Source organism: Protopterus annectens, chromosome 13.part0, assembly GCF_019279795.1.
Source record: "Protopterus annectens isolate FY-2018-M chromosome 13.part0, PAN1.0, whole genome shotgun sequence".
In the NCBI taxonomy this organism is placed as follows: domain Eukaryota; kingdom Metazoa; phylum Chordata; order Ceratodontiformes; family Protopteridae; genus Protopterus; species Protopterus annectens.
The window spans coordinates 642,208,844-642,234,628 of record NC_056747.1 but is presented as its reverse complement, the minus strand read 5'-3'; the positions used below and the strand labels follow the sequence as shown (position 1 = coordinate 642,234,628).

At 44.6% G+C, this 25,785-nt stretch overlaps 1 protein-coding gene across 1 annotated transcript in view; it reads left to right on the top strand.

Annotated features, from left to right (window-relative positions):
- The window catches only part of SPATA22 (spermatogenesis associated 22), a 1,591,573-nt gene that overhangs the window by 504,772 nt on the left and 1,061,016 nt on the right, over positions 1–25,785 (top strand). The window lies entirely within an intron of this gene.

Here is a 25,785-nt window from a genome sequence, read left to right as displayed (position 1 = left end):
CATAAATCTATACTGACTTGGGAAATGGCGCTACTGCATATTACAAACATTCACATGCCTAAAATCAAACTTCATGCCCTAATCATTATTTGTCTTTTGATTAAATATTATATTACTAAACACTGGTTGGATCGTACTAAACTTAGATGGAAAGATTTTAAGATCTTAGCTATTCAGTACACTCGATCTCATAAGCTGTTATTAACTAATCCTAGTAGACGGAAATACTACCAGAAACTATGGGATTTCATTTTTCAGCTTTTATCCAATGATTAGTAATCTATGATAATCTTTATTTATTCCTCCTGTTTCCTTCAATATAGAGTATTTGTAGTTCTCAAGGGGATTTGTAGTATATTAAGTGCATTCATTTTATCTAGCTTTAATTTTTGACTTGTTTATGTATACACTTAAGAGAATTGGCACATTTGTATATTGGTTGTTTTTGGATTTGTTTTGTTTTGATATGAAATAAATAAAGATGTGTTTAAAAAAAAATAATAATTTAATACAATCAGGTTAATACAATCAGGAAGGGGAATCAACGAATGTTACATGTATGCTTGCTTACAGGATGCTGGAGATCAAAATAGGGGAAGAGACCAGTCACCAATGGTGTCCTCCAGGGTTCGGTGCTGAGACTTTTTCTGCTTGGTATATACATCTCAAAAGTAAAAGGAAATACCAAAGGGTTTTGGGTGACTAAGTCTGAGATGATTGCAAGCTAGCAGCAGTTATTGAATCCCCAAATGACTTAAACATCATGCAGGAAGGTTTGTCCCAAACAATAACTTGTGTCAGAATCATGAATTGAAACTAAACTCCAAGAAATACATTGTCGTATCTTTTGGGAAGTCATCTACTCTAGGGAACTGCCAAATTGACAATGCCCCCTGAGAACTGACCCAGTTGTTTAGCATTTGGGAACTTGTGTGCACAGTAACCTAACTTTTGACCAACATGTGCCCAGAGTCATAAGAAAGTCTTTCTATATTTCACAGCTTATAAACAAATCGATTGTGACTAGATCTAGAGATGTTATTGTCCCCCTTTACAAAGCCCTCATTAGGTCAATCATTTTGTATAATGCTGACTTTAGCATGTATCTGTCCAGACCCATGCAACAATTGGAATACCTACAGAGATGCCTTACTAAAAGGATACAAGTCCTAAACAGTAGTTCTTGCATGGACCACCTCAAAGATTTATCACTATACTCAGTATCCTACAGAGTGCTTAGAGGTGACATGTCTGGCATACAAGGCATCCTCTGACCTAATACAGATGGACCTACTGAACATCAACAAGTCAAATGGCATCAGAAATACTCAGTCCATGTATCTAAACTGAATGTTGTGGAAAGATGGATATATATCCAGAACAGACTATCCATTCAAGTAAAACAAAGCTCATCTCTGTCCATAGTCAAATGCAACTTGGATCTAAGGATGGGTAATAGAAAATGTACTCCAGGATTACCCCTTGTGCCACTAATGAATAGAGGCAGTTCCTAAATGCTGCATCCCTTACATGGGTCCCCTCAATTATCTACAATGTGGTCCACAGGTTTCCACTACAGACTAGACTTAACTCACCCAAGACAGGAGTTTGGTCCACTCCATCCTGAAAACACTTTAACTGACTGCCTGGATGATAGAGTTTTAATACCCTCTAGGCACCTTTTTTTGAGAATGGGCAGCAGGTACTAAAGAGGCTAAAAGAACTGATGCTAGGAAATCATATATATGCAAGTGGAAAAGATTTTCTAGCAAGTACTACACTAAGAATCAGTGCAGTGCTCTTTTAACACGAAGATGCCTCTGGTTCTAGAAATATCTGTATGAGTTATTATCCTACAGCCTTTCTTGCTCTTATATAAAGATTCATATTTAGGCCATTTCTGCTTGTCTGCCCTTAGTTCTACATTTCTTCCTGTCCTCAAGTATAGTAGTTTTTGAAAGGGATTTTACATATCTGTCTGTGATGATAGGAGGTACTGCCAGCTATGCCAGGAAAAGTAGTACAGAGGATGTGTAACATGTGCCAGCACAGCTAGCTGGAAGTTTGTAAAGAATTATATGTTATTTGAATATCAAACTGATTTGTACAGATGCTTGTGTTGGAAATGTATCTGTAAAGCTGTTTGTGTTAAATATGTATCAACAGTGTGCCCTGCTGGGCAGAAAAGAAATGCATATGCATTATTGTAACTGTTTAAATGTATATATTGTAAAAGATAATACCAGAAGAGAAGAGATTAATCTCAATCCACTTGACTTTGAGAAGTAGTAAGAAAATTAAATTATTAGGCCTAAGCCATAAAGATGTTATCTCACAGTTTTGAATACAGCCAGAGACAAAAAATGTACTAGGAGGCTTCCTGCATTTTCATTGGGGTGAACTAATGGCTACTCTGAAAGGGTGGAAGTTTGAAATTGTTTTATGACTTCCTGGAGCTGCAGCAAATCTTAGCAAGGCTGTGTGTGTGTGTGTGTGTGTGTGTGTGTGTGTGTGTGTGTGTGTGTGTGTGTGTGTGTGTGTGTGTGTGTGTTATTGACACCTATGTGATAAATCCTGACAGCTTCTAGCAATGGGGGGGGGGGGTTGCATGGGAACTAGAAGTCAGATAACCAATTGTATGTTATGTCATTCTGTACAGAAATCATGCTTTAATATTAGAGGAGACTGAAGTCTCAGGATCGGTCTTTTTCTTGCAACCTGATATATAAGGTACTCTCAGCTACTTCATCTTGCCTTGCTCTAGTAAGAAAATCAGGGAATATTAACTCTTTAGATAAGTCAGGAAAATATAGTGAGATTAGTTAAGTACAGTTTTTCAGTATGTGTGTGACTCTATTCATTTGTGTTATGTTAATAGTTCCTGTGGTTGAAACTCTGGTGTTTACTATAAATAAGATATTTCATATTTTCAATTTTTTTATTATTTTTTTATTAAATATATTTAAACTTTTCATTATGGCTGGTTCTTTTAGAAAATATGTAAGCTTTGAGAGTATTCGCATATATTTATTTGGTGATAACTCTGGCCACTCCTGAAAGCCTGGCTGTTGGTCAAACTACCATGTGTGTTAGTATTAACTGTACACAGTATAATTGGATACCCTTTTAAGAGCCTTATAGTAACTGACTGGTGGCAGTGAATCTACCTTATAGTCTGGGCAAAGTTGGTAGAGAGGGAAATCTGTGCCAGCTTTTCACATTTGCGTGTGTGTGTGTGTGTGTGTGTGTGTGTGTGTGTGTGTGTGTGTGTGTGAAACTTAAATCTCAGAGTGTGTGTGTGTGTCAGCTATGTAGAGCAGGAACATGGATAACTAGTTTCACAGAGAGAGTGATACAGGACTTGGCTTGGACACTCAGCTGAGGGCTTAACTCTGCAGCTGTCCCAGTGGGGAGGCTTACTGGTGACCTGGGGAGAGACAGAGAGAGAGAAACCCAGACCCCAGGCTGAGTGTGTTTTCTGTGTGCTCTTAAGGGAAATTATGCTTGATGCAAAGAGGTCTGCATCTGGAAATACTGAGTGTATCTATTGGTATTCCAAGTGAACGTTCCTCTTCAGTGTCAGTGGTGAAGATTTAGTCTCCTTAATTACTGGCCACACTGTCCATGTATAAAACAAGTGGCTTCACACTTGAATCTAACTTTTTACTCAAAAAAACTAACACTTCTTCTATTTGAACCAGCTCATCAGGCAAACTTGGGGTTCTTGACTTGAAAAACTGTGTTACTCATTGCTCTGACTTTTGAAAGAAAAATATCTGAGTTACACTCTCTTCTGGTGAGTCAACCCTACTTCATCTTGCACAAAGAAAAGTGGTTTCAGAGTTTAACTTGAAGCAATCTTTTAATCACCCAGTATTCTTCCCAGATCCCCAAAACAAGGAAGAAAGAATCTTACACACTCTGGATGTTCACAGGCAGCTCATGAGCTACTTGGAGAGAACAAAATCCTTCAGAAAGGTCAATCAGCTATTTGCTTCCTATGAAAGTAAGAAAAAATGACAACCATTGTCAAAGCAGACAAAAATCTAGGTGTTTGTCTAGAGCTGTTTGTTTCTGCTATTCTCACCATAACAAGTCACTTCCAGGAAGGGTCAGGAGGCTCTCAAACAGTGCTTTGGCTTCTTTTGTGTTTTTTTTAAGTGGTGGACTCCATAAATATTGTAAAGGCAGCAGCCTGGTCCTCAGTTCATACATTTACAAAGCATCACAAACTTGATTCATTTTCAAGTCCAGAACATGTTTTGCTTTCATCATTCTCCTGGGGCTCTTAGATTCTAAAACTCCTTCAACCTGTTTGTATAATGCTAAGTTTAGACTACTGCAACAGTGATCTAAATATCGAATGCAGTACAGCTGTGTAAGTTCAGAGGTTTATAGATATTTACTAGGCTATTGATCCATGAGGATTTTTAGAAGCCTAACCATACATTCCCATGAATTTTTATCCCTTATATTCTAAGCAGGAATGACCTTTATATTTTAAGTATAAATGAACCAGTGACAAGCAGAATATTTACATGTTAACCCTATCCATGAGGGTGCTAAACTCATCCATTCATCCAGACTACATTTGAATAATGAAAAAGAAGTACTTTGTTTTATGTGGAGAGGAAGATGATCAAATAAGTGGTATTATCCATGATACATATCTATCCTTCCAACACGTTCTATTTCTTTTACAAAAAAAGTTGTGATCTCTTCAGTCCATTGGACTTGAGAATGTGAAGTAGGTGTGACAAGTCAGTATCTGTTGAGGCTTTGTATGCAAGGGAGAGATTGCACCTTAGTAACCTGCATGTTACAAAGAAGAGGGACAAGATTTTGAGATGGTCTGTATAATTTTTTTAGATTTAGGCCCTTGATTTCCTAGTAGGAGAGCATTGTGGTCATTCATGTTGTGTCAAATGTTTGGACAGGTACATACTGAAGGTGACATTATAATTAATGACTGTCCTGATGAGTGCAGTGGAATGGTCATATCCCTGGATTTGGTGGCCATGCCCTTAGCAAAGAGATGCACAGTGAAAAAGGACTTTCTTACAATCATTATCAGTCATGGATACATGGTGATAAAAAGATTGTCTACAAAGATTCTCAGTTTCCTTTTCAGGGATGTTTTCATAGGTTCATAGGTTCATAGGTTGGTACTAGGCTATCGGCCCTAGGGCCTATACAAGCCTAGCCATAACAATTCCCTGGCTATTTCTTCCCACACTATTTACTTCCCTGGACCCCCTGTCTAGCAGGGTGACTGATGTGATCCCCGGGGTGAATTTCCTTTCTCCCATCCAATCATCAAGGTTTCTTTTGAAGAGTGCCAAAGAGGCACTCTTCTTGACATGTATGGGCAGTCTGTTCCAGAGTCTGGGGAGTCTCTGGGTCAGGAACCTATCCCTCCAGCATGTTTTGTTTATTGTGATGACAAGATTTAGATCCCTGGAGCGTGTGACTCTGAGGGATTGGGATTTCTTTAAGTGTAGCATGTCCAACAGCTCTGGGTTTGACATGGCCTTGTATGTTAAGCAGAGATCGCCTTGTAGTAGACGATATGCGACAGAGTATAGCTGCAGTTTTTTAAGGCGGTCAGCATAGGGCATCTGCTTTAGGCCTGTGATTCTTTTAGTGAGGTATTTCTGCAGCCTTCCCAGTTGTTGCAGATGTCTTGAGAGATACATACCAAATGGGGAGTTGTATTCTATAATGGGTCTAATGGGGGATGAGTACAGTGGGACAATGACCTCCTTTTTTCTGGATGAAAAGCCCTTAGTGATCAGGTGGTGCCACATAGAAGCATTTCATGACTGTTGTGGCGATGTGGTTATTGAAGGTGAGACCACTGTCCACCTGTGTCCCTAAGTCTCTTATCTCACTTTCGGTGTTTAGTGTACTGCCACCTATGTGATAATTCATGGGTACATGTTTTTTCCCAAAGGGGATAACTATACATTTCTTGGCATTAAGCTTGAGCCCATGGCTCTGGCACCAAGCATCTGTTTCTGTAAGGCCCTTTTGTAGACTATCTACATCATTTGGGGATTCAATAATGGCTCCCAGTTTGCAGTTATTTGCAAACTTTGTTAGCCAGAGTCCCTTAGTGTTGGCCTGTACTTCAGAGAAGTAGATGCCAGACAAGAGAGGTCCCAGGACTGAACCCTGAGGTACTCCACTTGTCACTTGTCTGGAGCTGGATTTGGAGACAGCTACTTTTACGGTGTGGGTTCTGTCAGTAAGCCAGTTGGCAGCCCATCGAGTGACATAGGGATTAATGCCAAGCTTAGTAAGTTTATCTATGATTCCAGAGTGGGGGGTGGTGTCAAAGGCCTTGGCAAGGTCCAGATAGGCTGTGTGGACTGCCTTACCCTCGTCCACAGCTCTGGAGACTGATTTGAAGAAGTCAATAAGGTCCAGGAGACAAGATCGGTCCTTCACGAACCCAAACTGGGTTGGGTCCAGTGTTTTAAGGTTGCCAATGTCTTTGTTTATAAGTTCCATGATAATACGTTCCATGGCCTTACAGATAAGGCTTGTCAGACTGATGGGGTGGTAGTTCGTGGGATCCAAGGCGGATCCCCCCTTGTGGAGTGGGATAACTGTAGATGTTTAGTTGTCTATCTCGCCTTCATTCTTGCTGGATGGGTTCGGAGCCGACCTTGGCTCCGACTCGGCCACTCTAAAAGCTCGAGAGTTGGTTCCACCGGCTTGAGGCTCCCCCTATATCCCACAATGCTAGGCATGAGTTACCTCAGATCTCATTTGCCGCTACAGCGATCGAGGTGTGTTTTCTACCGGCTCCAGGTTAGTGAAAGTTAGACTAGTTTAATTTCTTTAAACTTAGGCTAGTTTAGTGTAATTTTCTTTCCCCTTAGTGTAGTGGACTTATTATCCCTTACTACCTTTATCCAGCCCCCTCCTTTTATAAAGAACATATAGTTCTTCCCTAAGGCCTTCGGGCCCTTCCTCCCTTTCCTTAGGGTGTGTATGTGTTTACTTAGGGAGTTTTTATTAACTTACCTTTAGTTTAAATAATTTTCCCTTTTAATCCTATCAGTGTAATCTGTGTGTGTGTTTTTGTGTGTGATTACACTTCAGGTTCCTTGAGTATGTCCAAGGATACAAAGGTCTCAGGCTTCAAGAAGTGTGACTCGTGCTGTCAGAAAATGTCTCTGACAGACGGTCACACTTCTTGTGTACTGCCTGGGACCTTTACACCTGCAGGACTCTTGTGCTGTATGCCATGGCTTCAGCCCTAGAGTCCTGCAGGAGAGAAAAAATAAACTCATTTTGAGGGGTTTAATTAAGCCTGAAGGTTCCCTTCCTGTGTCTTCTGGGAAACCTTCTAAGGCTTCTAAGACCTCGGCTCCAGCTTCAGAGTCGAGGCCTAAGGCTTCGAAGCCTACTGCTTCATCGGCTCCGGCTGGAGCCGATGAGTCTTTGACTGCTGTTTCAGTGGTTTCCTCAGCTCCGGCCGGAGCCGAGGCATTAGAGAGTCATGGGTCGGCTCCGATCATACCATCGGAGCCGACATCTAGAAAGAGATTGAGGCCAATGTCCCTTGGCTCCGTTCATTCGGCTCCAGCGTCTCCCCTGCTGTCTGAACGGAGCCATAGATCTCACTCCTCCAGGTCATCGAGGCTCTCAGATCACGACCTCCAGAGAGTAGTGAGTAGACTTTTGAAGTCCAAGGCACTGGCCCAAATGCTCCAGAGTCCGACTCATCAGTCGATGCCTCAGCTTGTTCCAATAAATATTCCTCCTCTGACTCCTTTGAGCTCGGAGCCGGGGCGTCTCGGAACCGAGACTGTGGTAGCGTCGGAGCCGATACATTTGTCTTCGGCTCCGTCGTCGGCTCCGATTTCTTCCTTTGAAGAATCTCGGCGCCGGGCTTCCCTCGTCGGCTCCGAGGGGGTGAGTGGCATCGGACCCTTGTCCGACCCCCCTCTCCCTCTCAGTGCTTCGGCGCTGGTGAGTTCGGCTCCGACATCGGCCTCGGAGCCATCTCTGTCGGTGCTGAGGGAGGTTCTCGGCTTCTCGGAGTGGGGACCTCTGGCTCTGCCTGACAGGGGTGCATTCGAGGTCATGCGGAGTGTGTTGGAACCTTGTTCGACTCCACAGTCGGCTCTGTCCGCCCCTCCCACTTCGGTGCCTTTGGTTATGTCGACTCACTCCCTCATCCCAGACCGCAGAGAGCAAGCTCCTCAAGAATCCCCTGTTGGGATCTCATCCTCTTCCGAGGCCTCTCCTGAATTGGCAGGGGAGCCCCCTAGGAAGAGAAAGTGTAAGAGGAAGCACTTAGACTCACCTGAGTCTATCACCTCTGACACAGATTTAGAGGATTCCGAGGGTTCCCCACGTTACCCTTCTGAAGATGTCTCTTTCGCAGACATTCTAGAGATCCTAAAACAGAGGGGAAATTGGCCAGCCCTTAACCCTTCGGAGGATGAATCTGTGTATCTTGAGGAGTTTGGCTCTCGCCCTTCCACCTCCTGGGTGTCCCCCCCCTTTGATCCCCTCATGCAGGTGGTTGCAAAGAAGGCCTGGACGGCTCCTGATTCAGTGGACCATACCCCCAGGAGACCCTCCAAATTTATAACAGCACCAACTGACAAGCAATTTCTCACAAAAGGTGTTTCTGTGGATGCTATGGTGGTAGCTGCTGCCACCAAGAAGGAACTAGCTGATCCTTCGGTGCCTGTCCATCCACCTAACAAGGAATCCAGGTCTATGGACAGGTACGGGAAGCGGATGTTCTCGTCAGCGACCTTTGCAATGCGTTCGCTGAACGACCTATGCCATTTTACTCGTCTTCAAAGGGACTTGATCAAGGAAGCGAGTGACATGTTGAAGGATCCTACAGCTGAGGGTTTTCAGGACAAGATGAACACTCAGCTGGCTACCCTGAACTCCATAGCTAACTCCTCCATGCGCCTACTTTCTTATGCGGCTGATGGAGCGAGCAGGGCCGCAGGGACAGGTGTGGCCTTACGCAGGCACGCCTGGATGCGGTTATGCAACTTTGCGGACCCCTTTAAAACGTCTTTCACTAATTCCCCGTTTGATGAATCATCTCTTTTTGGTCCTCAAGTGAAAGAAACCTTGACTAGGTGTGAGACTGATGGCAAGACTCTTTCTGCCGTCGGAGTCCATTTTTCTACTCCTTCTAGGCCTTACCCCAAAGGCCAGAAAAGTGGGAAAATGTGGTTCCGCAAACAATCTCAAGGGACTTCGCCTGACGCACAAAGTCGGTTCCCCGCCAGAGGCAGAGGGGGGAACAACAATGGTAGACGTCGCCCTAGAGACAGGGGGGGTCCGCAGAACCAGGGCAATCGGGAAGTCTTCTCTGATAAGCCCTTTCAGCATCCCTGAGGTGTTGCCCGACTGCCTACCTTTGGAGGCAGTCGGGGGAATATTGTCACTGTACCCAAAAGCCTGGCTATCCCTGACTCAAGACAAATGGGTACAGTCCATCATTTCCGAGGGCTATTCCATTCCCTTCTTTCACATTCCAAGCCAATCAAAAAAATCCCTTCCAGATGTTCCACCCACTCAAAGGGATCTTGCAGCTTTGGAAATTTCAAAGCTGCTTGCAAAAAGAGCAATTCAGCCAGTTCCAGCAGACCAGCAAGGATCCGGAATCTACTCCAGGTTCTTTTTAGTTCCAAAGAAAACAGGGGACTGGAGACCAATTTTGGATCTCAGTATCTTGAACAAGTCAGTCAAGAAAACAAGATTTTGGATGGTCACGCTGCAGTCCATCCTTCCCCTTTTGGGAAAGGGAAGCTGGATGTGCTCTATAGATCTTCAGGATGCGTACTATCACATAAAAATGAAAAGACGCTCCAGAAGATTCCTCCGCTTCAGGCTGGGAACCAGTCATTTTCAATTCAGGGCCCTGCCCTTTGGTCTCACCACTGCCCCCCGGGTGTTTACCAAATGCATGGCAGTGGTAGCTTCTCACCTGAGACGACAAGGATTCCAGGTGTTTCCATATTTGGACGACTGGCTCCTTACAGCTCCCACCAAGCATCTTCTTCTAATGGCCAGGGACTACACCTTTCGCACTTGTCGAAATTTAGGCATTTCAATAAATTTCGAAAAGTCTGTTTTGTTGCCTTGTCGTACTATTACCTTCATAGGCGCAAATCTAGACACAATCAACATGTCTGCGAGACTAACAGATCAGAGAATAACAGACATACACAAAATGGTCTCGCTCCTCTTCAGCAGCAACAGAATCAAAGCCAGGTTAGTTCTGAAAGTGTTGGGGATTATGGCGGCTGCCATACCTCTGCTTCCATTAGCCAGATTCCACATGAGAATCCTTCAATGGATGCTCTTCACGCAATGGTCATACCAGCAACTTCCAATGTCTCACACCATTATGATCACGCAAACATGCAGAAATCATCTTCTGTGGTGGATGTCTTCCCCTCAGCTCTTATTGGGAAGACCCTTTGTTCCTTCGGCTCCGGTTGCTACTCTGACAACGGACGCCTCCCTGATCGGGTGGGGGGGGGCATTATCAGGGCAGAACTGTCCAGGGCACATGGCAACCAGACGAATGCCACTTGCACATAAATGTTCTAGAGATGAGAGCAGTGCTTTTAGCATTGCAAGCCCTTCAAGACTCTCTTCCCTTGGGAACGATAGCAATCCAGACGGACAATATGTCTGTAGTGTGGTATATCAACAAACAAGGCGGAACCAGGTCCTACCCCCTGTGTCGAGAAGCACTCAGACTTTGGCAATGGGCGATTTCTTCTCAGCGTTTCCTGATAGCAACGCACATCCCCGGGAAGTCCAATCAAATCGCGGACAAGTTGAGCAGAGCTATCCTCATGCCTCACGAGTGGTCTCTGAAAGACTCTGTTGTGAGAGAAATTTTTCTCAAGTGGGGCCAGCCTTGCTGCGACCTTTTTGCTACTCCCCAAAACAGCAAGTGCAGAGATTTTTTCACCCTATTCCCGTTACCAGGCCAACCCAGCAGAGACGCTCTAGTCCAAGTTTGGCCCCGGGGACTTCTGTATGCATTTCCCCCTTCCCACTAATCTCTCAAGTAATACAGAAAGCTATCGCTCAGAAGGCTTCATTGATCCTCATTGCTCCGTACTGGCCTCGACAGGTTTGGTTCCCCTTTCTACATCAGTTTCTGTTGGAGCGACCTTGGCATCTGGACCTAGTTCCAGATCTTTTGATCCATCAGTTGGGTCAGTTTCATCGCTCCCTTCCCTCTCTGAACCTCACTGCTTGGTTCCTCCAATTCCAACTTTAGCCAGGCTTCCTCAAATATCTCACTCTGTTCGAGATATTTTGATAGCTTCCATAAATCTTCCACTCGAAAGATTTATTTGAGTAAGTGGAAACGTTTTGCCTATTGGGCTCAAGGAAGGGACATAGATCCTTTCACTGCTTCCATTCAAATGGTCCTTGATTTTCTAGCTGAACTCTTCCATGCAGGTTCATCTCCTTCTACTCTTAAAGTTCAATTGGCAGCTATTTCTAACTTTCATGTGGGCATTTCAGATTCTGCCATCATGTCCCACAAGCTTTGCAAAGCCTTTTTGAAGGGAGTTTTTCTACTCAGACCTCCGGTAAGAAATCCTCCTCCTCCTTGGGACCTAAATTTAGTTCTCAGTTCTTTAATTCTCTCTCCTTTCGAACCTTCATCCTCCTGTTCTTTAAAATTACTATCATGGAAGACTCTCTTTCTAGTAGCTATTACTTCAGCTAGAAGAGTTTCAGAACTTCATGCACTCAGCTGTCGACCTCCTTATCTGTTGTTCCATAAGGACAGAGTATCTTTACGAACCAACCCGTCCTTTTTACCTAAAATAGCCTCCATGGCTAACCTAAATCAAAGCATTGACCTCCCGGTGGTTTTTCCAGAATATTCTAACAGATCTGAACAAAGATTGCATTGGCTAGATGTTCATCGTCAATTAAGGTACTATTTGGATAGAACGAAACAATTCAGAAAATCTGACCAGCTGTTCGTCTCTTATGCAGAAGGCAGAAAGGGACTTTCAGTTTCAAAGGTATCATTATCCAGATGGCTAACATCTCTGATTTCCCTTGTTTATGAAATTAGACACCAAAAGCTGCATAGCAAACCTAAAGCCCATTCTACTAGAGCTTTGGCTACTTCTATAGCCTTCCAAGATAGACTGCCTATTGACACCATTTGTGCAGCGGCTACTTGGACTACTCCTCACACTTTCATTTCTCATTATAAGTTGGATTTAGCCTCTAGACATAGAGCTAACTTTGGTTCCACTGTTCTCAAGAGTCTGTTCCGTTAGGCCACCCGGGACAAGATGCTAGGGACGCGGTCCCATCCAGCAAGAATGAAGGCGAGATAGACAACTTAACATATAGAAGTTATGTTCTTACTATAACGTTCCATGTTAGTTGTCTTCTTCTCGCCTTCTTCTTAAGGCCCCACCCTCCTTCCCCCTGGCCTGGACAGACCTAGAGGAGTTTTTGATTGTGACCTCTCTTTCTACCACCTCTTTACTTTAGGTATATGCTCTGCTGTGCATATTTCCTGGATCAGGATGTAGGTCACCCTTCTCTTCTCCCTTGTTTATAGAGGTGGACTTTGTTACTACTTATTTTACTACTATTATAGGCTGGGCCTAGCTTACAAACGAGATCTGAGGTAACTCACGCCTAGCATTGTGGGATATAGGGGGAGCCTCGAGCCGGTGGAACCAACTCTCGAGCTTTTAGAGTGGCCGAGTCGGAGCCGAGGTTGGCTCCGAACCCATCCAGCAAGAAGAAGGCGAGAAGAAGACAACTAACATGGAACGTTATGGTAAGAACATAACTTCTATTTGTGTGCCACTCAGTGGGCACTAAGTCTGAGGTGAGGGTATGATTAAACGTAACACTTAGGTGAGGTGATAGTTCATTTTGTAGTTCATGTAGTACACAGCCCAGGATGTCATCTGGTCCCATGGATGCTGTATTCTTAGCTTTGGAGAGTGCGTCTTTTACCTGTGTGGCCATTATTACTGGAATTTGGCAATCTTCCAGTATTGAGATGGGCCATTTAGGGGGTGAGAGGGGGGTGAAGTTGGCACTGAATCGATCTGCCAGGATATTGGCAATATCCTTGGGATCAGTATATTTAATGCCATTCTGTTGTAGCTCAGAGCAGATCTGAGCATTGCCATTTAGATTCTTGACATAGTTATAGAATGTCTTGTGGTTGTCTTTGGAATCTTTGGCAATTTTATTTTTGTAACTAGCTTTGGAGGATTTTATGAGGAATCTCTGCTTCTTACTGAGGCTGGTAAGGGAGTTTTTTGCATCCTGGGATTTTCCTCTTTTCTGCAACACTTTTTTCCTTTTGTTGTAAAGATTGTTTATGGCAGGGGACCACCAGATTGGCTTCCTTTTTTTGGAGGAGAGCATCTTGTTCTATTTGGGATGGCACGATTCATGCATGAGTGGATGTGCTTGTACAGTGCCTTAGTGTAGGACTCAGCAGTCGAACTTTCAGTTCCCATCTGCATAGGTGTCATGAAGTTTGTAACTTCTGACTTGAGTAGCATGAAGTTGGCCTTGGAGAAGTTTTTTTATGGAAGTTTCCTTACTGTGGGGGTGGGGGTGAGATGTGGATGTTAAGGGTGATTGGCTTATGGTCTGACCTGACCGAGGGGGTGACCATAGGTGTGGAGCATCGATTTCCCATGTTGGTAATGACCAGGTCTAGGATATTAGAGCCCCTAGTGGGATTATGGATTAGTTGATCCAGGACATTGGAATTTATGAATTCCAAGAATCGTTGGGCAAAGGTGTTGGTGCATGAGTAGTTTTCCCAGTTAATGGCAGGGTAGTTAACTAGTATTAGGGTGTTTGGTTATATATTAATATTTTCCAGCATGTTTAGAAAGGTGTAGTGAGAATCTTGGGACATGGTGGGGGATCTGTAGCAAGCTACAATTTGGATTGCAGTCTTACCTAGTGTTAGTTGCACCTGGAGAATTTCAGACGCATTGTGTTGGGCAACTAACCTGGTGGTGTGAATATCCTTGGTGAATATGGACACTCCTCCACATTTAGTGTTTCGATCCTGGTTTGGTAGCTGAAAAGTGTGGTAAGAGTTGTAGCCTGGTATTGCAGGGGTGCTCTCTGGAGCCTTGAACCAGGTCTCAGTTACTGCACAGATATCGATGCTCTTCATTTTTAGGAGTGCCTCGAGAGAGTGCATTTTGAGGTTTAGACTTCTAGCATTGAGTAGCATTACCTTCAGATTTTGCATGCTTGTACCTGTTACGGTGGTGGTTTTGTCCTTTGAACTTTGCCTAAAAAAGGCACTATAGGGGTGGTAAGAGCCTTAGACAGTAACCTGAATCCCAGGGGCGACAGGTGCAGACCATGTCTGGCAAAGCATTGTGGTCTTTCGATCATGTCTTCCCAGGCAGACAGATACTGGATCCCCTTTGAATGACACCAGAAGCTTAGCCAATTGTTGAAGTCAGTCATTTTGTCCTTATATTGTTGTATCATTCTGAGCGAAGGCAGGATGCTACTCAGGGCTAGGGTCATACCTGCCTGGGCCATATGATCCGAGAGCACTTCCATGTCTCTTTTCATGTAGTCCAGGGAGGTACGTCTCAAGTCATTCACTCCAACATGGACAATGACAGAGTCGTATTTGTACTTGTTGTGGAGTGACATGAGTGCATGAGTTATGTGGCGGATCCTGGCACCCGACAGGCAGCTCACTGTAATTTTCTCCTTGTTCAACCTGGTGAGTGGGACATCAGTGTGCTTGACTATAGAGTCACCTATGACTAAAGTGTTAGGTATGTTGTCTTGCCTTAGGGGCTGTTGCTGGGTGGCGCACTGGTGTTGTGAGCTATGTGACACTTTGGTTGTGATTGGTGTTTGTTTGCATTTCAGCTTCGGAGGTCCTTGTTGCTTGGGCAGGTTACAGTTAAGGGCCTCCACATATGTGGATTTAGTGTTGCTATGTGTGGGTGTTGGTGTTGTGAGTTTAGAAGGGCTATGTGTTGCTTGAGGTGTAGTGTGGTCGTTAACCTTCTCCTCTTGACTGTCTAGCACAATCTTGGGTAGAGAGAGCGTTGCTTCCAGTTTGTCTAAGTGCATCTCTCACAGGTTTTGTCAATATAGTTGTTACAAGAAACATCTTGTATGTCTAAAGATGGTGTTATACATTTCTTGGTATTTAGATTAAGTCCATAGTTCTGTCATCAGTTATTCATTTGGGAAAGACCCTCCTGGAAAGTCTTGGGGTCAACTGGAGAGTTTATGATAACACCAAGTTTATGTTTTAGTTGCCTGCATACACATAATACTTAGTCAGAAAACTTAACATTAGCTTTGAGCTCTGAGACATAAATGCCTAAGAGGAGTGGCCCAAGGACAGAACCTTGGGATACACTGTTAGTTACAGGTCTTTTGGAGAAGGTAGAGCTGCACACTCTTATTTCCTGTGTTCTTTTGTGAGTTGATTTACAATGTAATGAGTTACATATGGATTAGCATTTAGCTGGGGTAGTTTATCTGTGATATGTGAGTGTGGGATGGTGTTGAATGCCTTTGTGAGGTCCAGATATGCGGCATGCACTGATTTTCCCCTTCCATTGCTTGAGTAACCTTCTTGAAAAAGTCAAACAGGTTAAGGAGACAGGCTGTGCCCTTGAGAAATGTGAATTAGATTGGACTGAGAGTTTGTAGGTTACCTGTGTCCCTATTTATTAATTCCATAATGATCCTTTCCATAGCCTCACAGATGAGGTTGGTTAGACTTATGGGTGTATGGTTTTCTGGGTCTGTTCACACCCTACCTTTGTGCAAGGGGATGACAGCTATTGTCCTCCTTTCATCCAGTACAAAGCCTGTTTGGATGCTGACAATGAATAGCCTGTGTAGAGGTCCAACAAGTCCTGTTTCAGGCCTGCCAGTAAGCAGCCTAGTATGTTATCCAGCCCTACAGAAGCAGTATTCTTTGCATTTAATATTGCCTTGAGGACTTGCTCATGGGAGATTTTTTGGGGGGTGGGTAAACGTGGGTATGAGATCTGTAAATTTATGATGGCAGAGGGGATAAAGTTAGAGCTAAATTTATCTACTGGTTGATTGGCTATGTTCTCAGGGTCCAAGTATGTGATATAATTTATTATTTGCTCTTCACAGTGCTGGGCATTGTTTCTGTAGTTTCTAACAAAGTTAAACATAGTTAAAACAGGTTTTGTAGCTGCCGTTTGCCTAGCTGGTTATTTTTAAATCAAATCTGGCTTTTGTTAATTTGATTGGGTTCTGGAGTTCCCTGTTAAGTTTAGCAAGATATTTTTTTGCATTTTGAGAGTTACATTCCTTTTTATGTACAATGATTTTTTTCTTTTATTATAAAGCCTGTCTATATTTGGGTTCCACCATAAAGGTTTATTTTTAAATTTATCATTGCATTTACTTTAGAGGAGGCAGATGCATCTATTCAGCTATATACTTGTGCATAGAATTTGGTGATAAAGGATTCTGCATAAGGAGTGAGGTCACTGAGTTGGAAGGAGATGTTGAATTAGGCCAGATCATAACTCGGTTTCAGCAGATTATTCTTGGCATAATTTCTGAATACTGATATATTACAGGATGCTTCTGGCTTCTGCTTTAAGGTGAATGTGACTGATTTGTGGTCTGATTTGACCAGGGAGAGATTTATAGTTAGTAGGGAACAGAGCTATCCCAGAATTTTATTTCCTCTGATTGGGTTGTGGACTAACTGGTCCACAGAGCTTGTTTTGATGAAGTCCATAAATCTTTGGGCATACATGTTTGAGGATGTATATACTTCCCAGTTAATGGAGGGTTAGCTGATGTCCCCTAGGAGAATGGTGCTTTGTTTAAGGTATAGGGTCTCCATGCTTCTTAGGTAGGAGTTATGAACTGAGGGGGCATAGAGGGGGTCCTATAGTTAACTATGACGTGTTATGAAAGACATGCTATAGACAAAGAAACCTTGGGACATTTGGAAAAAGAAGCAACTGAGGAACTGAGGAAGTACAACAGTATAAAGAACAAAAACAGAGAATTTTGAAAGGTAAAAAAAGAAATATGGACATGGGAAAGAAAGAGATCTGATATGGTGCAATGTTTACACAAAGGAGAAAGCTAAAATGTTATGTAGTCCTATCTCTCCATAATTCTTGCTGGATAGGTCCGGAGCTGATTTTCGTCTCCGACTCGGCCGATAGTAAAGCTCAAGAGTTTTTACTGGCTCGAGGTTAACCCCTATCCCATGGTGCCTCACAGCAATTCCCAAGATCTCGTTTGCCGTGAAAGCTTCAAGGTTGTCTCCTTACTGGCTCGTTGGCTAAATAGAAGATTTTTTGATAAATCTTGTATTTTTCGTCCCTTTTTTCTTCACTTTCTACCTGTAATAGTTATTAGTTTTTACCTGTGTGATTGTTATTGAGTGCTTGATCCCCTATTCCACTTTTTTAGGATTGTACGGCCCGTTTTAGTTAGAGGGCCGTAGTTGCCCATTTAAATTAGAGGGCCTTTCCTCCCTGAGTGCTTATCTTTAAAAAATAAAAAAAATAAACTTTTCTTCTCTTCATAACTTTACTTTTAGTTATAGTCAATGTTGTTATTATTGTGAATTGTTAGCCTTGTTTTCTTGTCAGTATGTCCAAAGAGAAAGACAGAGAACATAAGGAACACCACCTGTTGGGGTTCAGAAAATGTGACAAGTGTTCACAAAAGATGTCATTGACTGACAGTCACACTAGCTGTGTGTACTGTCTGGGAGAAGCTCACTTACAAGTACCCTGTACTTTTTGCCATGCCTTCAGTATTAAGGTTCTTAATGAGAGGAAACATAAATTAATAGACAGGGGTCTTATGACCAGTTCCTTCCAGGAACAGCTGGAACTTGGTCAGACAGCTCCCAAAACTGTTAAGAGAAAATCTTTAGTTCCAGCTTCGGAGCCATCTAAAAAGTCTAAAGCAATGGTGCCAAGGAGTTCTGGCTCCGATTCTGCTTCTTTTGTCTTGGTGCTGTCAGTCTCTTTGGTGCCTAGGCAACCTTCGGTACCGAGACAATCACCAGTCATCGACCCTGTCTCACCAAAGTTGAGGTCTCCTATATTAGAAAGGAGGAGATGTCCTCCTGTCTCCACCCATTCCTCCAGGACACTTTCAGATGAGGACATCGAGCGGGTGATGAAGAGGTTGCTCTGTGACCTGGCTCTGGCTAAAAAGTTAGCCCTTCTGGACCCAAAGGCTTTGGAGTCACCCCATTTGCAATCTACTGCTCCTCCTCCAACTGCTTTGCTCTCGGAGCCAAACACTTTGGGTTTTTCTATGTTGGATCCTTCAGTTCCGAGAATTCTTCCTGCTTCCTTGGAACCAATAACTCTGTCCTCAGTGACTCAGTCTGGAGCCAAGGGATCTGGGAGCCAACACTCTCGAGTCGACTCCAAGGGGGATAGTCATCCCGTTTTTTCTTCCGAACCAAACCTCCCTCTCAGTGCTTCGGCTTGACTGAGCTTGGTTCCCATGTCTGCTTCGGAACCTGTCCCTGCTGCTCAGAGCCGACCTTCCATTTCCTCGGAACGGAGGTCTTCTTTGGAGCGGGGTGGAAAGGCTTTCAAAGCAATAGAGAAAGCTTTGTCCAGCGCCAGATCCCTGCCTTTGGACCCAATGTCCCACCAGCAGCCTGCAGCAACCTCTTCTCCCCCACCACCCCCTCAGCATAGGGAACCCGAGACTCAAGTAGCCCTCATTGGAGGTGTCCCCTCTTCTGAGAGCTCTCCAGATTATCCCACTGGAGAGCTTCCTCGGAAGAGACTTTGTAAGAGGAAGCACATTGACTCACCTGATTCTGTCACGTCAGACACTGATTTGGATGAGTCAGAAGGGTCCCCTAGATCCCCCTCTGAGGATGTCTCCTTTTCTGACATCCTTGAAATCCTTAGACAGAGGGACAATTGGAAGACCTCTAACCCTACTGAGGATGAATCAGTATATATTGAGGCCTTTAGTTCCCGACCTTCCACCTCCTGGGTGACACCGTCTTATGACCAGCTCTTGGGGGTCATTCCCTGGAAAGCCTGGACCTCCCCAGACACAGTGGAGCCTGTCCTGAGGAGGTCAAACAAATTTATAACTGCTCTGGAAGATAAGTCCTTTCTTTCTAAGGGAGTTCCTGTTGATGCTATGGTGGTAGCAGTGTCTACAAAAAAGGAGTTGTCCGAGACATCTTCTAATATCCATACTCCTAATAAGGAGTCCAGGAGAATGGATAGGTATGGAAAGCGCACCTTCTTTTCAGTGGCATTTACCTTAAGATCACTGAATTACCTGTCCCATTTTACTAGACTTCAAAGGGATCTCCTGAAGGAGTTGGGAGACACCCTTTAGGGTTCAGTAGCTTCAGGATCTATGGATAAGGTATCTGCACAGCTCTCCACCCTTACATCGATAGCTAACTCCTCCATGAGGCTGATTTCCTATGCAGCGGACGGAACAAGCAGGGCAGCTGCAGCAGGAATTTCTCTTATGAGACATTCCTGGATGCATCTGTTTAACTTCAAGGAATTCTTTAAGTCTTCCTTTACCAATGTCCCCTTTGATGGTTCAACTCTTTTTGGACCACAGGTAAAAGAGACTTGACCAGGTGCAAGCAGGAAGGGAAAACCTTATCTGCTGTCAAAGTCCGTTTCTCCCTTCCTTCTAGACCCTATCCCAAGGATCAAACAGGAGGGAAAATGCGGTTCTGTAAATCCCAAAAAGGTCTCCCTCAGGCACAAGGTCAACCCTCCCCTAGAGGCAGAGGGGGAGGATATAATGGACGATGCCGTCCTCGCGGCAGAGGAGGTTCGCAACATCAGGGAGATAGAGAAACTTTCTCTGATCATCCCTTCCATCACCCCTGAGGGGTTACCCGACTGTCTGTCTGTGGAGGCAGTCTGGGGGGGGGGTCATCTTTCACTGTACCCAAGCACCTGGCTAAACATTTCCCAAGATCGTACGATCTTGTACACACCTCTAAATCTAATAACAGGGCTGGAGATTCTCTCTTCTCTTATACTGTAGGTAAATCCTGGAATCTTCTCCCTAATGACCTCTCCTTACTTACTTCCTTATCACTCTTCAAAAACAGACTTAAACTTTACCTCAAATCATACTGGCTATGCCCCTGTACCAAACCAGACTAGCCATCTATCTCTTTATACTTGACCTTACCTATCCTGTGCTTACTATCCACTGTTACATCTTCCTTCTTACTATACTTCTCTCATGTCTCCCTATTGTACACCATTTCACTTCTCCTTACATACCTTTTTTTCAAGTAAATTCTTAGTAACATCACTTCACAACTAACTTCCTTTCTCTACTATTTCTTTACCTGTACTATGTCCCTGTACCTTGCATTTTGAGCTGTTTATGACTCTTGTCCTCTTTTCACACCCTGTGCTAACCTCTATGCTTTACTGCACGTTACCATTGCTTTGTTATTTTTATTATATTTTTACTATTTTTGCTAATTTTTTTTCTTACAAATTTTTGCTTTTTGTTGTTTATAATTTGTAATTTGTAATTGTATTTTATTCATGTCTTGGAGCTTATCTCCCTGGGCTTCTACCTAAAATGGACATATATCCAGTTAGACTAGCCCGGTCAACAAATGTAAAATAAAAATAAAAAATAAAAATAAAAATAAATCTTTGGGTACAAACCATAATATCCAGAGGTTACCTGATTCCCTTTGTTTCAGATCCCCAGGTAAACTGGTCTCTACCAGACGTGCCACCCATTCAGCTAGACCGTGCACCATCAGAGGTCATCTTGTGGCTGCAAAAAAGAGTCATCCAAGAAGTCCCCACAGAGCAAATAGGATCCAGAACTTGCTCTCGATTCTTTTTAGTTCCAAAAAAGACAGAGGACTGGAGATCACTTTAGATCTCAGCAAACTCAACAAGTCTGTAAAGAAATCGAAGTTCCGAATGATCACTCTGCAGTTGATATTTCCCTTTATTGGGAAAGACAGTTGGATGTGCTCAATAGATCTTCAGGACACGTACTACCACATCAAAATGGACAGGCGCTCCAGAATACACCTACACTTTTCAGTTTTGAACACTGCCCTTTGGCCTCACTACAGCCCCCAGAGTGTTCACCAAATGTATGGCAGTGGTAATGGCTCATCTGAGACGTCAAGGATTCCAGGTGTTTCTGTACCTAGACTGCCTCCTCACTGCTATCACCAAGCACCAACTAATCAGAACCAGGGACAAGACTCTGTCCTTGTGTGCCAGATTGGGCATTACAATAAACCTAAACAAATCTGTCTTATCTCCATCGCAGCACATTGTATTCTTAGGCAAAGAAATAGACTCAACCACCATGAGAGCAAAACTGACACCAGAAAGAATAGAATTGTTACGAGACCGAGTCATATTCTTGCTGAAGAGACACAAAGTACAGGCCAGGATACTCCTTCAGGTCCTAGGGACTATCGCTTCCACCATTCTCTTAGTTCCCCTAGCCCATCTGCACATGAGAGTACTTCAGTGGCTACTATTTGCCCAGTGGTCAATGCAGGATCTCCCCCTGTCACCAAATACTCATCACAATCTCCTGCAAGAAGGATCTAACATGGTGGTTACATACGGATCAACTTCATAATGCAGTTTTGACCACAGACACCTCCCAGATAGGGTTGGGGGGACATTATCTGGGAATGATGATCCAAGATACTTGGCAGAATCATGAGAACCACTTGCACATAAATGTTCTGGAGATGAGAGCAGTGCTATACGCATTGCAAGCACTTCATAGTTCTCTTCCCACAGGGACAATTGTGATTCAATCAGACAACATGTCTGTAGTGTGGTACATAAACAAGCAAGGGGGAACCATATCTTACCCACTTTGTTGAGAGGCCTTAAGAGTATGGAAATGGGTGATGGACACTCAACGCTTTCTGGTAGCAATGCATATCCCGGGGAAGTCCAGTGTGATAGCAGACAAACTCAGTCGAGCAATTCTGATGCCTCATGAGTGGTCCCTGAATTTAGAAGTTGCGAAAGGATTTTTTGCAAATGAGGCCAGCCTTGCTGTGACCTATTCGCCCCATACATGAACACCAAATGCAGCAGCTACTTTGCAATAATTCCCCATCCCGGGATGTCACCCAGGGATGCCCTGGTCCACACTTGGCCTCCGGGATTCCTTTATGCTTTTCCATCTTTTCCTCTTATTCCAAAAGTGATTCAGAAAGCAAAACTGTTGAAGAGTACCCTGATCCTCATTGCTCCTTACTGGCCTTGCCAATCTGGTTCCCCTTCCTGTAGCCCTATCTCTTGGAGGTTCCATGGATTCTGGAACCATCTCCAGACCTCCTGATTCATCAATCAGGGTAGTTCCATCCTAGTATCCAGACCCTGAAATTGACAGCATGGCTGCTCCAGTTCCATGAATAGCCAGGTGTGTTTCCTTTTCACCTACAGTCAAACACATTCTGATTTCTTCACACAAACCTTCCACAAGGAAATTATATTCCAGCAAATGGAAAGGGTTCTCTATTTGGGCAGCAAACCAAGGCATAGATCCCTATTCAGCTCCCATAGAGTCTATCCTGTCCTTCCTGGCATCCATTTTTCATGAAGGAGCTGCAGCTGCTACTGTTAGAGTTCAGTTAGCTGCCATCTCAAATTACCATTTTGGCTACATGGGAAATCCAATCATGTCCCACTCTTTGTGCAAAACCTTTTTGAAAGGAGTCCTCCTTCTCAGACCTCCAATCAGACAACCACCAGAGCCCTGGGACCTAAACATAGATGTGATAGTGTTCAATCTCGCCGTTTGTTCTTACACATGGGTTCGGAGCCGATCCTCGGCTCCGTGCCGGCCTCTTGCAAGCTCTGCATCGAGAAGAAGCTCGAGACAATCTAATACCCACAATCCCCCTCTGCCTTTACCTCAGATCTAGTTTGCCGCTGCTGCATTCGCATCGTTGGGAGCTAGCTCGAGAGTTTCTAAGCTAAGATATAACTTTTATTGTTGTATTTTATCAGGATTCTAGTCTAGTTGATTTTTTCAGTGTTAACAAGTGTGATTATGTTGTGGTTCCGTTAATTTTTGGTACCGTTAACTTTATTTATCGGTATTTTTGTTATCGGGGCCTACACCCTTCATATCTTTCCATAGTTGAGACAAATATTTACCGGATTTGACAATTTACTCGATTGTGACTAACTTTTTTCGGATTTGACTGTTTTTTACTGGAGTTGTCTTTTTATACTACAATGTCTGAGAAGGTAAAGTCTGGTTTCAAGCGTTGTCAGTGTGGCCAGAAAATGTCGGTCACTGACAACCATAGTTCCTGCGTCTACTGCCTTGGCCCTCTCCACTTACAAGAGGATTGCTCCATCTGTCACTCTTTTAGTGGGAGGGTCATGACAGATAGGCGCAGGAAACTAATGGACAGAGGTCTATTGAAACCGGCTTTCCAAGAGGCTCTGGATGCTTCTGACCAGGCATCGAAGTCCTCTAAGGAATCGAAGACGTCGGAGCCTAAGTCATCGGCTCTGAGCTCTTCTTCAAAGGTTAGATCACCGGTTCCACAGACTTCGGGGCCGAGTGTTCAACTGGTATCGGTTCCTGAGCCTCGAGTCTTGGAACCGGTGATGGAGCTTCCTCCTTCGGCCATATTGAGGTCAGCTCCGTCTTCGGTTCCTTCGACCCGTTCTTCCTCCAAACTTTCGGATGTCGATGTGGATCGCGTGGTGCAGAAGTTGTTGAAGCATTCGGCCCTCTCTAAACTTATTTCGGTTTCCACCCAGTTGGTGTCGAAACTTGAAGGCCTTCCTGTATCTCCATCCATTCCTCCTCCGAGACCGATTCAGTCTTTGGAGCCAGAAGAGGCTGATCTACTGATTGTGGAGCCCTCGGGTCCAGAACCGTCTTTTTCTCGGTCTGTTCCCCTCACCTCGACTCCGTCGGACCCGTACCGAGTCTCGGAGCCGACGGTCTGTTCTTGGTTCCGGGGCCGAGAGTCGAACCGACGTTTCGGTTCCGACTCTCCCCCTCGGGGCCTCGGCGCGGATCGATTCGGCTCCGTCCTCGGGGTCGATGCCTTCGGTGCCCGTGTCGGGGATTCTTCCCATTTCTTCGGAACCGGGACTCTTCGATGCGGGACCCGGGAGCGTTCGACCTGATGAGGAAGGTTTTGTCTACCCAGACAACCACATCAGTGGAAGCAGTTTCTCCTCCCCATGAAGGGCCTTTGTCTTCATCTGCACCCACGGCCACATCCAAGCGTCGGGCACCAGTGTCTCAGCCACCCCTGGAGGGTGCCCCCTCTTCCTCCGAGGCTTCTTCGGATGCTCCCCACGAGGAAGTCCCTAGGAAGAGATTGTGTAAGAGGAGACACTTGGATTCTCCACAGGAATCCTTGACATCTGACACTGACTTAGATGAGTCAGAGGGGTCCCCTAAGTCACCTTCAGAAGATGTCTCTTTTTCAGACATTTTGGAGATCCTGAAGCAGAGAGGTGACTGGCAGTCCCTTCCCCCTTCTGAGGATGAGTCAGTTCTGCTGAAGGCATTTGGTGCTCGCCCTTCCTCCTCCTGGGTCACTCCGCCCTTCGACGAACTTATGGAACTAATTGCTCGAAGAGCATGGAAGACTCCTGACACAGTGGAACCTGTTCCAAGAAAACCTAACAAGTACATCACAGCACCTCAGGATAAGTCCTACCTTACAAAAGGAGTTCCAGTAGATGCTATGGTGGTGGCAGCAGCCACTAAAAAGGAGATGTCGGAGTCTTCTTGCCTGTCCATCCGCCTAATAAAGATTCTAGGACGATGGATAGATATGGGAAGTGCATTTTAGTTCAGCGGCTTTTTCCATGCGGTCCCTGAACTATTTGACCCATTTTACACGTCTGCAGAGGGATCTAGTCAAAGAGTTGGGAGATACCCTCCAGGGTGCTACAGATGCAGCTGTCTCAGAGAAAGTGACAGCGCAACTTAATACCCTAACATCGATTGTTAACTCGTCCATGAGGCTGATTTCCTACGCCGCCGAAGGTTCGAGTAGGGCAGCAGCTTCAGCGATTGCTCTTCGTAGACAATCCTGGATGCGCCTATGCTCCTTTGCGGAAGCCTTCAAGTCTTCCTTTACAAACGCCCCATTTGACGGTGCCACTCTTTTTGGCCCCAAGGTAAAGGAGACCCTTACCCGGTGTGAACAAGAGGGAAAGACTCTGTCTGCTGTCGGAGTCCGTTTTTCCACCCCAACCAGACCGTACCCCAAAGGGCAACGCGGTGGGAAAATATGGTTCCGAAAACCCCAAGGGTCTTTCTCAGGCACACAGGGTGATGCCCCCTCTAGAGGCAGAGGAGGGGGCAGAGGTGGAAGACACCACCCTGGCGGCAGAGGGGGTCCGCAACATCAAGGTGACAGGGAAACACTCCCTGGTAAACCTTTCCAGCACTCCTGAGAGGAGGCCCGACTGTCCTGCTCTGGAGGCAGTCGGGGGTCGCTTAGCTTTATACCCTCAGGCCTGGCAAAATATAACTACAGACAAGTGGGTAAAAAGCGTAGTTACCAGAGGTTACAACATACCCTTCCTATCCTATCCCATTCCAAAGAAAAGACTCCCAGATGTACCGCCCCATCTGCGAGAGCCAGCAGCTTTAGAAATTTCAAAGCTGCTAGAAAAAAGAGTCATCCAACCAGTCCCAGCGGACCAGCAAGGATTCGGGACTTACTCAAGGTTCTTT